The sequence below is a fragment of the Corvus moneduloides genome, chromosome 5 (assembly GCF_009650955.1).
Source record: "Corvus moneduloides isolate bCorMon1 chromosome 5, bCorMon1.pri, whole genome shotgun sequence".
Lineage (NCBI taxonomy): Eukaryota > Metazoa > Chordata > Aves > Passeriformes > Corvidae > Corvus > Corvus moneduloides.
In genome coordinates this window covers 56,670,487-56,684,560 of record NC_045480.1, presented here as the reverse complement: position 1 = coordinate 56,684,560, position 14,074 = coordinate 56,670,487, and the positions used below count along the sequence as shown (strand labels likewise).

The window sequence follows — 14,074 nt, the reverse complement described above, 5'->3', positions numbered from 1 at the left end:
AATATAAATAACGGCATTTATAATTGTTCCTATATTATTATTTATCCTCCTGCATCCTTCTATTTTTTGGCTTCTCTGCCAAAGCTGCAGATCAAGAAAAGACTGTATTGATCTGCCAAAAATTCTTTGGTTAAATTGTTTCAAGATCTCATTCTTCTGACTTTACCTCATAGCCTAAGGCGGAATCTTTTTGACTCTGAATTCCTAAAAGCCCCCTAGACAGCAGCCATATGTAACATTGCTGCAACATTCGTGCAGAAGATGGACAATAGAGTTGTACAAGCTAACCACAACATTTTGAAATACCATCCCTTGTTCCATATGACTAGAGTAGAGGCTGCCAAACAAGAACAGTGTGGGAGGAGGATCTTCAAAAGCTGTTAGCTTTAGACTGAAATCCATAAAACCCAGCGGGAAGCTCTTGTAAGTGAAAGGTTCTCCATGTTTACTGCATGCTTCCAAAGACTTGCTGAACTAACGTGCTGCTGGAAAGACAGAATTTCACTTCCTGAATTCTTTCCTCTTTCAGGAAATGGCTGTGTTAAGGTCAGGTGGTTCTCAAAATTCAAGTCCAACTAGTGCTTTCCCAAGGGACAATACAAAAGAATGCTGTTTTCTGAAAAGATAAGGAAGTCTTCTTCACCAAGAACTTGACAGATATTACTTTGCAGTGGCTGCACTTCAACATCAAGGGCTTTCTCCCATCTCACAGTTTTCCACGAGCGTGAATTCCTGTCTCATGTCACTCGAGTACTTTGGAGAGGAAAACCAGGCTGAGTATTCAATTTATTAAGTTTCTCCAGGCACGGATATTCTTCAAGTATGACTTCCAACATTGTTCTGCTTTCTGTTGGTTCATTTTGATCTGAATAAATCAAAGTGATGTACACAGTTTTGCACCCGTGGCTAGCTTTAGAGAAGCCCAGTGCTTTGCTCAGCCCTGCTGGGATTTACTTTCGTATGCACACTTGATTTTCCTGGAAATTTGAATTTCCCTTTGTCTGATACAATTTCATGGCTGTGGCAAACCCACACAGTTCAGCATGAGGTTGGAAACTGTTGCTATCATAGTGCCAAGAGATAATTAGCTCAGCAATGTTAACACACATGCTTGGCATTCATTATCAGACAGGGTGGGAACAGAATGCAGCAAGATTTCCACCACAGTTGTCCACTGACCCTGCTGTCTGCTCTGTCCCAGCTGCCCACGCTTCCACTCTTCCTCTGCAGCCATGACATCAGTTTGTTCAGGTATCAGGTGCCAGAAAGCACTATTAGAAACAAGTGCATCTGTTCTTCCTCCTCTTTCAGGGCACCTTTCCTTCCCTTGTCTCCCCACCACCTCTGCACTGCCCAGCTCCTCTCTTCTCTCCGTGTTGACCAGCAGAACCCTGCGGGTTGGTTTCCTACTTTCTAGGAAGAGCAAATGGAGCTCAGGAGGATGCACATGGAAATCTCCATCCTTAAAATGAAAGCTCATTGACAAGGCCAGCAGAGGTGATATTGGAATGCCTGTGTTTCAAAAGTTCTGTGTTGAAAAGCCATTGTTTTCCATGTTTGGTGCATTTGACCAAGGAAGAGTGAAGGGAGTTGTCTAAATCAGAAGACAGCTTTGCACACAGGGTGTCTGATTAGCTTGCAAATACTTCATTATTGACAATGTAAAACAGTGTAAAATGCTTTGTGCCTCAGAAGTGGTTGAAATCCACCTTCTTGGAAGCCATACCTGTGGGGTTTATGGACTCTGGCCACAAATCTTTCCTTCCAAACAGCTCCTTGTAGCCCTTGATCATAATGTTAAAAATCCCAAGAGAGGCCTGACACAGTAACTGTTATTAGTTATCATTTGTTCATCTCTTTATGACCTTTTTCTCTGAGAAAATGGCTGCCCATTACTTGGTGGACATTTCAGATGACAGTGCAATTTCCTAGACAGACTTGATGTTGTAACAGTTACCTGAAAGAATAATTTCTGTACAGTTCTGCCTATCTGGATGATGTTTTATACAGCAGAAAGGAAGGAGATGATTCATATAAAAGAAAAAAAAACAAAAACCCACAAAAACCCACAAAAAAACCACCAAAAAACAAAAGCATCCTCACTATTAAAAAAACCCCAATCCAAAAACCCCTAGCCTGACATATGTCCTCAAGCTGAAGATATTTGATATTATTTCTATTGGGACTGTAATAGGTTTGGTTAATCCTTGTGAGTATTTCATATTATGTAAACATCTATTATTATTACACAATACATTTTCTAATACATCCCAATTAAGCAGTCTCTCAAGGGAATAAAAAGAACTCTTTTTTACTTGAAAGTACAACAAGCAAGCCAGATTGAAAGTCATATTATAAATCTCAAAGCAACAATATTTTTTAAAAACAGCAAAAAACAAACCTTTCCTGGCTCGGGAGCAACAGCAAATATGTTAATATATAACAGCAAGTATGTTACTATGTATGGGAGAAAAAAAAAAGGAGAATAAACTCAATGCTTCTGTAAAAGTTATGTGGAAGATAGATTTTAAAAAACACATAGTAGTTCCAGAAATTCCAAAGCTAGTTTACTGGGCAAATCTGAAATGCCACTGAAAACCTTTGAAAACCCAGGTCTAACTGCTTGTGTCTGAGATGCTGGACAGTAAATTCATTTGGAAAGTCAATGGTATGTCCTAATTTTTGAGGCTGGTGTGCACCTACAGGTCTTACCCACTTTATCTTGGATAAAGAAATGATGCTTGCAATTTAACTCTTCCACATCTTTGGCCACAGAAGCAATGACTGCCAGTAAATTCTGAGCCTAATTTTATCAATATTTTTGAACAAAATGTACAGAACTGGAAGAGACTCATAATATCTCAAATAAACCAATCCATTTACATGCGTTTGACTATCTTAACCCTATAGAACAAATACTTACTTCTGATAGAAGGGAGAGAATTTCAAAGTGAAGAGGGAAGAATGAAAATGCAGAAATGGAAATCACTCTGGCTTGTGTGATGGAAAACATGTTCATTGCATGTCAAGGAGGTCAGTCTAGTTAGCATCAGTATGTGAAACATTTGGAACAATTGCAAATCTTGTACCACTACCTGTAGGGCTGAGGCAAAACAGAAGTGAATAAAACCTCTAGTAGTAAATCCACTGCCATTTTATTTGCAGTGCACCTTCTTTAAATTCCAAGCAGATACAAACAAACTGCATGCTAGTTCTCTCTGTAGGAATATTGGTTTTGGAGTGGGATCAGCAGTATTCCCTAATCCCCATTTTTATTAGTAGTCCACAGAAAAATTTCAAAGTGACAGTTATAAAGTACTGAACCCCACTACATCAGCAGAAAGCACATCAACACACCAAGCAGCAATTCTTCCCATAAAGCCACACTGCTTTATGTAGGAGACATTTCCTATTCAGGCAGCCCCTTAGAGAACTGGACAGCATTTGGGATAATTCCCAAATATCAAAGAATACAAAGTAGGCAGAAGTTAAAGAAGACAGTCAGCCAAAATATTTCTCTTTCTTTAACGCTGAGAAAGAATCCTTTGAAAAGTGCCAGGGCAGAATCTGTCCATCCTGATTATTTTGAATAATCCTTTGTTCCACCGAGCCTACCCATTGAAATGAAACTGGAAATACTAAGAATCTCCATTAACTCTGTTGGGCTGAGGGGAATAAATATGAGAAGAAAGAATGAAAATCATGTTATAAACTTTAAAATAACCCCAAACAAACAAACAAACAAACAAGAAATGAATGAACCAAAGATAAATATGTTACAGGGCAAAATAAAATGAAAATCTTCTTTCTTTTCATTTTTTTCTTTTTTCCACTTCCTGTATAACAGCAGAGGGCTGTTTTTCCACTAAGAAATGCCTCTTTACAATAAGCATGTCCAAACCCGATTAGAAAACTGTTTTTCCCAACATCATTTGGCTTTAGTTGAATTGCTATGGTTTCCCACCCTTCCTATGAATCAGCACTCCTTTTCCATCATCCATCACTTTCCACACAGTCTGCACTGTTCTGTCTACCCTGGGCCTAAAAGAAATAATGCACTGGCTATACATCTGCCTTCTCTGAGGTCCTTTACACCCACTAATGAATGTACATCTAAAAAAGCAACAAGATGTACTTTTCTTACTTTGGAGAAATTAGGACATGTTGAATATAAAAGTATTTTCTCAGAGCTATGCAAAATATTTTAATGTTTAAATATTTACATATCACAATAGAACTCGCAGGTTCCAAACAAGTATCAGAGATCCTTAGCGTGGGGCTCTATATAATGCAGCCAAAACACAAAGTGGAACACCCTAGAATAACAAGCAACAGAAGGATGGAATAGGAAAAGTTAAAAAAAAAAAAAAAAAAAAGAAGAAACAAAAAGAAAATAAAAACTTATGGAAGAATAATTGGAAGCTTAGTGAGTTGTGAACCTTGTTCTTATTATTTTGCAGTACTCTGTCCCTACCAAAGTAGCACAGAGATAGAAACAAAGGTATGGAGTGGATTTTTGGCATCTGTGAGTCTGGTCCACAAATTATAGTTAAATGAGAGAAGCAATTCAGAGGACAGGACAAACTGAAGCAGAAGCTTCAGAAAAAAGGACAAAAGAGATTAAACTTTTTAATGGAAAGGAGAGGAAGTAGAAACAGCAGAACAGGTGATTTTTCCTTGTAAAATTCATCAGTGCTACTGCCTGGGTGAAACTCTTTCACCCTTCACAGGCTCAGCCAACCATAATGAGGACACGGGCTCAGTCTGTGAAGACACCAGAAGCAGAAAGGTTTAGTATAGCACGGACTGATTCTCTAAAAGGCTGGAACAAAATCTAGAACAAACTTGGGTCTTGTTTTAGCTGAGTGCTGACTGCTGCTCCCTGAGAAGATCAGACAGGAGCCCCAGATTGCATCCTGCAAACTTCAGTGGGCAAGAAAATCAGGACTGTTGTGGTAAACTCAGCCAAGTGTGGGACAGGTTAGACCAAAATGAGAATAATAGGGGAGCTGTACTACAGGGGAAGATTTCAAAGAAAAGAACAGCCAATATGCCACCAGGCATCTGTACTGCTGAGGGCAGAAAGAGAGATAAAAGCTGTAGGTCAGCTTCTAAAGAAGTAACAAATGGCAGTAGTTAGAATAAAAGAAAATAGAAGGCATAAAGAGATAAATAAACTCTCTGTAAAAATGAAGTCAGGCTTGACATTCAGACATCATTGCTGAAGGCCATGCTACTGACAAACGCCACTGATAGGCATCTTTTTAAATTTATCCATTTCAAGTTTTGAAATCACCATTAAAAACACTGTAACAAAAAACAAGAAACAAAAAACCGAACAAACAAAACGAAACAAAAAAAAAAACCCAACAAAACAAACAAACAAACAAAAAACCAAACCAGAGCAGTGTATTTTCCTTCCCCTGAACTATACGATCCTTACCAGCCACACTTGGGTACTGAATCCAGCTCTGGGCTCCCCAGCCTAAGAGAGACACGGAACTACTGGAGACGGTCCAGCAAAGGGTCACAAATACACACTGGAGCATTCTCATGAGGAAAGTCCAAGAGACCTGAGGCCATCCCACCTAGAGAAGGGAATTTTCATGGGGACCTAATCAATATCAATATGCAAGAATATCTGAAGGAATGGTGCAAATAAGATGGAGCCAGGCACTTTTCAGTTGTACCCAGTGACAGGACCAGAGGCAGTAGGCACAAACTGAAACAGGGAGGTTTTTTACCCTCTGGACACAAGAAAACTCTTTTCACTGATTGTAACAAACAGCAATGGCACAGGTATCCCAGAGAAGCCCTCTGGAGTGGCCCTCTTTGGAGATATTCCTATCTAGAAAAATCCTGGGTAACCTGCTTAGGCAGGGGGGCTGGACCAAGATGACCTCCAGTGGTTCCTTTCAGCCCCAACCATTCTGTAATTCTCTTTTACAATAATGAATCAGTTAATAACTTTCATTTTACAGAAGAAACAGTAATGTTCTAAGAAACTGCCCTCAGTAGCTGGATGTTACTGACACAGGTTGCCTTTAGACTCTTTAGTACTGAAAACAGAGACAAAAGGACATGTTCAAAGGGGATGGAAGAACTTACATTAAATACCTACCCCCACAGCTCACTGGAATTTTTAGTTCATATATATTTTCACATGGCAACTGTGATCTCTTTGCTTTTACTACATGTTGCAAAGAAAATCATAAAGGCTTTTGAAGGGTTAGTAGTTGGTTAGCAGATACTTTAGGGTATGTTACCAACATGAGCAGCATGCGTAATAGATGTTTATGGAAATGTCAGTGGGAAATGTTACACACAATTATAAGCAACCTGTTGACTTCTTAGAACTTAAACAAGGTATCAAATTATAATTTAATTATAACATAATTATTAACTTTAAACAAACTATTTCTGTACACATTCTTAATACTGTTCATGACTACCTTCTCATACCAATAGCAGAAAGAAACTTTCATTTCTATTGATATCCTCTACTTACTTCATACAAGAGATTTAAAAGAAGTATTTCTAACCAGAAAGGTGAATTCCCAAACTGAAAGACTTCTTTTATTTCCCAGACCTGGTAACATTATACTTCCAGAGCATCTCCAAACCAAACACAACATCTTCTAAAAGTGAAACAGGAAGTAGCAACTGTCTGTTACAACTAAGGACAAAATTAAAGTACTGTGTTAGGTGTTTCTCAAATATCTTCTGCTTGTCCTTAAAAAGATATGTTAATTTAGCATGACAGCATTGAGGACTGCTAGGATTTTCATGATGCTTCATTGTATTTGAAAAATATAATAAGATGGAAAAGTGTTTAACCTTTCTCTTTGGAGAACATAGATCTTATTGTCAGCTTTGGAAGCAATAAAGCTATGATTTATTCAGTGAGCTTGATTGGTAGTGACAGAATACAGGAATCCTTGGGGTTGGCCTCATAGATATTGTGTGAGATTTAAGGGAAAATGATTTCTAAACTAAACTAAATCAAACGGTTAACTATTCATCAGTTAACTGATAGCCAGGTACATAGGGGAGAGGGGAGACATAGACAGATTTTATGCACAGAATCTAAATAGAATAAAGCTGATCCAGGCATTGTTTTGTATGCTATCACTTCGTTCTTTCCTGATAAGCAGGATAGCTGGGACAATTCCCTCAAAACCTAGGAAAATAGGAATGCTTCTTTTCTTCAGATGTTCATTGTAGAGGGAGGTACACGGGGAGAGATACAGATGCTTATACGCACTCACACACAGAAACTCACTGAGAAAATATGTGATGTAGTGGTGTGATAGAAAAACTTGAATTCATATGCTACTCCCACGTGGCAGACACCAGCAAAGTGGCCATAACATTCCAAACACATGTACACAGACTCCTTATTCCACACAAGTCTCATTATGAGTTCTGCATATGCCATCTATTTAAAGTTCATCTATTTTAAAGAATTTCAAGCAGTTATAGCCATTATGTGTTCCTCTGCCTAATCATCAAGGGCCTTTGATACTATCAGTTCAGATACATTCACTGCAGCCAGGCAAAAATATGTGTCCAAAAGGTTTTAGAAATCTCTGACTTCTTGACATCTTGCTCATAGGTAATGGTGTGAACATACCAAAAGCAGTATCTTTGCTGCTGACAGGGTCTAAATCATATGCAGTGTACTGGTGTGTGGTGTGCACTTCCAGTACCTGGCAGACATCTCTGCCTTTAGGATTTTGGATTTTTGTTCTGTTACTAGGCAAGGAGCAGGTTTTGCCTATCCTGGGCCTCAGTGAGCTTTGGTGGGAGAGAAAAGGGATTAGAAAGAAACTGCAGTTGAAGTTACTGGGAGGGAAATAGTCTGGGTAGATTTTAATTAGAAATGTTAAATGGAATTCTTTGTCTAGACTTGCAGCTCATCACTGCGGCCATTAAAAGAGAGGGATACAACCTATTCCTCTGTTTCTGCATCTCCCAATTGTCCCTCCCCACAATCAAATCAGGAAAGTATGGATTAAAATCTCTCTGGTTTCTGTGTCAGTTGCCACAACATTTCCTGGCAGCCCTGTGGAAGAGTAGTTGTGAAAGCTTTGTTCAACCCTGCATGTCAAAGTGCCTCTTTTGGGCCACTTGGAGGGCAGATGCAGAACTCATGTGCCCACCCCTCCTCTGGCTGTTCCTGGAGCACTGCCCCTGTGAGTGCCCAGAACAGGGAGAGTCCTCAGGGGATTGCAGTGCAGCACACAAGGAAACCTCTATTAAGCTCACTCCAAGGCAGATTTTGCCAGACACTTTAAACTTGGACACAAAATTTGCCTGAAACACATCTCTCTGATCTTGAGAGATCATGCTGCAAGTTCTCTTCAGAGGCAAAAACTACAGCTTTTCTGGGAACAGCTAAGACTTTCCAGCAAAAAAAAAGAAAAAAAGAAAAAAGCCAAAGAATTAATTCCTCCCTAATTTAGTTAAACATTTTAGCTGTGGCTTAAATATAAGGCAAATGTAATAAAAACTTCAGGCTGAGACAAACTGCTGTCGAAAGTGTTGGCTGGAAGCATTAAAATGTGGCAAAGTTGCACACAGCTGAGTATTGGCTGAGTATTGGTTGCTGTACTTGCTGTGTCTGTTTATGACACCACTGCCATGCAGTGTTCTGTACATTGCAGGTAATTTAAATAACTCCTTGCTCTGTGCCCATGCAATGTCAGTTTTTGGAGGCCCCACAGAGCAGCTCTACTTTTCTAAGTGTTGTGCAATGGCCATGTGGGCACCTGAAGCCTTTCCAGTCCTGAAATCTCTTAACAACAGTTCCCATGGAGCAAATATGTTACTGAAAGTGGAAGGCTGTTTAAAATTTTCCAGAGACTGACAATCTGGCCTATATCAGCTAGGCAGCAACCTTGAAAACATGTGGATTCCCACTGAAGTAGAGATCTGACCTGTGAAAGTGCATTTTTAACACTTAAAATTCCTGAAAGTGACAGGGTGGTTAAAAGCATGTCAAAACAATTTAAGGAAGAGACCAACCAAACATCAGAGACTCACTGTAATTATTTCAACTTAGGCACTATAAATCTAGGAAGTTAATAAGTAGGTTTTAATTTAAAATAAGTAAGCTGAGTTGTTGAAATGCCCTCACCAACAGCAGAGAAACTGATTGCTTTTACTGAAACTGTGCCATGGTAATGCAGGGATGATTAATGTATAATAGATACTGTGAGTTGGGATCCGAATACAGTTACTGTAAATGATACATTAGATTAAAATAAAATTATAATTTTGTCCTGTTTTGGCACTGGAGCTTTCAATGGAGTTGAATACAAAGAATATTTGAAGAAGATGAGTAATATTTTTTTTCTGGCTAAAAAGGTACTGATGCCTAACACTACATCTAGAAGAGAATCCAATTTTAAATTAGTTTCATCAGATAAATATGTTCATGTATTTGTTTGAATTTCATGTAAAATTCATTATTTGCCCAGTCAATGCTGTAATTCCAAAGAAGCTATATATAGTCTTCCTCCTTAGTGAAGAGAACAAACTACTGTTAACTGTACAAACTCACCTTAAAGAAGAACCAAAACTTTTGTAAAATTTGAAAAAGGCAATAAACCATCACATGAAAAAAATTCACCCTCTCTTGTCTTTATCAGACCTTATCAAAGTTTCCAAGACATATAAGCAAACTAAAAAACTGGGAACTGGAATGGGAAGGGAAATTCAATGTTGAAAAAGTAACATATGCAGTAGGAATAATTTGTATTTTTACTAGGCTTTAAAGCTGCTATTTAATCCTAAAAAAAAGCTAGACTGTTCCCCCAACCCAAGAAAAGTACATTTACAAAAATTTAAAGATAATTAAGAAAACCTACTCTAAAAATGCTACTTCAGAGGTGGTTCTTCACAGAGGACTATATGCCAAAGATGGATGCCCCTGGGAATTAACTAGGTGTAAAGAAATGTCTCTTTAAGGAGAGTCAAACATTCATGTTATTAATTTTAGAAAATAAAAATGCAGGATCTGCAATGAAAAAGGTACCCACAGCGTCCAAATGTGCTGTAAAGGGAAGAAAATCTTCATGCACAAGAATTGAAATCTAAATATGGAAAATTGAAAGCTGATCATGAGAAAAGCCTTCCCATCCTACACATTTCCTTGTGAAACTCCTTGCTACAAAGTGTTGTTAGAATCAGTAACTCAGAAGCATTCAAAGTAAGATATGGATACGGAAAATGCCCAGGGTTTTATACCGTATCAACAATATAGTGTTTTAGAAGGGATATAGGCCTGACTATCTGATCATTTCCTTATCTCCCTGTAAAATATAAAATAAAAGCTGCTGTTGAAGGAAAATACAGGCCTGAATGGACCAATCATCAGATTCAACACCACAAGACAGTGCCCACACTGCCACTGCTTCCCTGCTGCCAGCAGCCTTTCTTAAAAAACATTTTTTAAAGAACAGTAACCCTCTCACCATTCACATATTCAAATATACCTTACATATGAGATTTCTCATATTGATATCTTGGATTTTGGACATGCAGGCAGCCAATCTGTAATCATCTGTCATCTAAAGCATGAGTGTAATGGGATGATGCCATGGTTTTCCTAAAGTGCATTGCAATCACAAATCTGTTTCTTAAAGCAAGAAGAGACCATTAGATAATGTAGTGTTGATTTATTACACAGGTAGATAGCATCAGAAGGAGCCTGTTTTGCAGTCCAGTTGCCTTTTTTGATTCAGACAACTGTTTCACATGTTCACAGAAGAGATTAGCATATTTGGATACTGGCTTGTGTGAGTTACAAGCAGGTTTGGACAGTTCCTTTCTCTTTGATATGTGTATGGTCCAAGGCTATTCTGAAAATAATAATCTTGCTTAACAAAATATATTTCAAACTGAAAGAAGGGAAATACAGCTTAGATATAGGGAAGAAATTCTTTGCTGTGAGAGAGGTGAGACACTGGAACAGGTTGTCCAGAGAAGCTGTGGATGGCTTATCCCTGACAATGTTCAAGGGCATTAAGCAACCTGGTCTAGTGGGAGGTGTTCCTGCCCACATCAGGGGGATTGGAACTGGATGATTTTTAGGGTCCATTTCAACCAAAACCCTTCTATATTTCTATGACATCGACATCTGGGCATTGCTTGTGATAAAAAATTTAACAGAGCTTTCAATGTTATATGTGAAAGAAACTTAAATGACTAATAAAATAGACCCTTGCCTATAAAATTGGAAACTTAGGTTCAGTTCCCTGCTTTAAGTGGTATGAGATTTCTTAACTGAAGCTCAGAGTTATGCCAATCTGTTCATCTAATCTTCAAGAAGTTGGCCTCCAAGCATGGATTCCCTGAAATGTTTAGACTAACTCCAAGACAAATAACCAGCCTATCAGTGATGGGCTTCTACCAGTCCCTTACTTTGATGCCAATACATGCACAGAACTGTAAGAGTGGGACCTCTGGGACAAGCAAATTCAGAGAGCACAACTGTGCTGTCTGGAAGAAGAGACATTGCAGGTTGCCTGCCACAACCTCGTTGCCACAGTACCTCCCTTTGAACCCTTTGTGTTGGTGTACCCAGGGTGAGAATGAATCAGCACTGCGGCATCAACAACATACCACTTCCCCTATTAGGAACACCTGTTGATAATTTAACAGCCTGAACAACAGCTGAAAAATGAGTCCCAGTGCTGGCAGCCAGCACATCTATTCAACAGTAAATCTTTCCTCTTCAGCAGTTATTCAAGGCACTTGCTCCTACACTCTTGTTTACAATGGCTTAGCTCTGTTGGTATTTGTGTGTGGAGAGAACACAAGAAAAGAAAAGTAGGCAGTGTATTATCACCTGAGGTAAGAGAAGGCTGCCTGCCTCTGTGGCACATCAAAACTAGGATTAATCACGTATATGTGTAAAAAAACCCCAAAATTAAAACCAAAACAAACCCAACACAACTTTTAGAAAAACTGTTCCCATTAAAAAGAGCAAAACATCGTCAATAGATATCTTACATGGAGGACAGAACTGAGAGGCAAAGCCAGATACCTCCCACCAGAAGGAAAACGAGAGAGCGGATCTAATCTTCTATCCCAGAGGAGAGAGAAGTGGACCTGCCTCTTTCACCATGGCCTTAGATGGAAAGCATTGAAAGGTTTCACTTCAATTCAAAGGTGAAATGAGAACATATATGAAACAATCAGTTCCTTAGTGCTGTGGACATCCTGTTTATCAGTTTGCTATCTCACCACTGACAGATGAGCAGGGGACTGAAAGGCACCTGAACAATCCAACCTAGTTGCAGCCCTTCACCAAGATCCTTGCAGCTGTGTCCAAGAGTAATAAAAATGTTGTCCACATATAATATCTATGTTGAGGTTGCTGTTGTGGCTCTAAGCACGTTAAGTTAAATCTAACCAGATTTAATCTCTGACAATTCTAGACTAATATCCAGCTGTAACATTTCACCAGAGCATATTTTTGTGATCTGAAGAAGGGAAATTTAATGTACTGATAGCAGTGTCATGGAGGGAGAGAACACTGACACAAATAGACGCAATAATGGGTGTGTATCATGGCAAAAGTTGTTTGTGGTTTCCTGTGTCAGGAGGGAATCATTGCTCCTCTTTTGGAAGCCATACTATTTCAAAGTAAAACTTCATCATGGCAATTACAGTCAGCATTAAGAAGGTCTGAACAATCTCTGACATATAGCTGAATTTAGAAACAGAGCACTAAAATAACATTCTGCCTAAATGGCTGACAACGCTAGAAAACATTGTCTATTCTATTCATGCAGTGAAATTGAAAATAAACAATAATATTCATAAAAGAATACTTGAAACGCTTTTCAAAGCTTTATAAAAGTCACAGTCCCAGCTCTCTCATATAAATCTCAATGATTTGAAGGGAAATGCTAAGAAGAAAATACTTCAGGGAAAGTTTTGCTCCAACTATTGTGATACCTTCAGATATATCCCTCTTCTTTAACTTCTCTTGATAGAAACTTTTACATCCTATATTCAGAGTGTGGGCTCTTGGAGTGTAGACTGGTGAATTTCCTCATTCCCACACACATTTGGACTCTCTCTTTAACTGTTTGTTCTAATGAAGAATAAGGACAAATTTCATAGGATCACAGAATGGTTTGGGTTGAAAGAGACTTTAAAGATCATCTAGTTCCAACAGCCCTGCCATGGGCAGGGACATCTTTCAGCAGTCCAGGTTGCTCAGAGCCTCATCCAATTTGGCTGTGAACACTTCCAGGAATGGGACATCCACAATTTATCTGGGCAATCTGAAAGAATTTCTTCCCAACCTCTAGTCTAAATCTACTCTCTTTAAAGCCATTTCCCCTGTCCTGTCACTGCATGCCTTTGTAAGTAGTCACTCTCCATCTTTCCTGTAGGCTCCCTTCAGGTGCTAGAAGGGTAATTAGATCACCAGAAGCCTTCTCTTCTCCATCCTGAGCAACCCAAATTCTTCTTAGCCTTTCCTCATAGGAGAGGTCCTCCAGCCCTCTAATCATCTTGGTGGCCTTCTCTGGACTCACTCCAACAGGTCCATGTCCTTCCTGTGCTGGGACCCCAGAGCTGATGCAGCACTGCAGGTGGGGTCTCACCAGAGCAGAGAGGCAGAATCCCCTCCCTTGCCCTGCTGCTTTGGATATATTTGGCTTTCTGGGCTGTGAGTGCACATGGCTGGGTTGTGTTCAACCTCTCACCCACCAGCAGCCCCAAGCCCTTCTGGGCAGGGCTGCTCTCCATCCCCCAGCCTGTGCTGATACCAGGATTTGCCCTGACTCAGGTGCAGCACCTTGCACTGGAAATCTCCCATACTGCCACAAAAAATATAGTTCTCATTCTTTGGCCAGCTTTCCTTGTAAAACAAATTCAGCTTAAAATCAGGTCCAAGAAAGAAAAGAATTTGTCTCAAAGGTATTGACAGCACACACACCGGCTAAAGATATTCGCAAATGCACTTACGAGACCATGGTTTTCAAAGAATGTTTTACAAAGTTTTGGATTAGACCTCTGAATATTTATTCTATGGAAGAAACAGCACACAGCT

The 14,074-nt window shown here is 39.3% G+C and overlaps 1 long non-coding RNA gene across 2 annotated transcripts in view; it reads left to right on the top strand.

The window, feature by feature from the left end:
* The window catches only part of LOC116444533, a 48,221-nt gene that overhangs the window by 18,916 nt on the left and 15,231 nt on the right, over positions 1-14,074 (top strand). The window contains exon 4 of one of the 2 annotated variants that reach the window (XR_004240372.1): positions 530-4,320. The exons of the other annotated variant lie outside the window; for it this stretch is intronic. This is a non-coding gene — a long non-coding RNA (uncharacterized LOC116444533). Of the gene's footprint in view, positions 1-529; positions 4,321-14,074 lie in introns of those variants that run through there. 2 annotated transcript variants of the gene reach the window in all.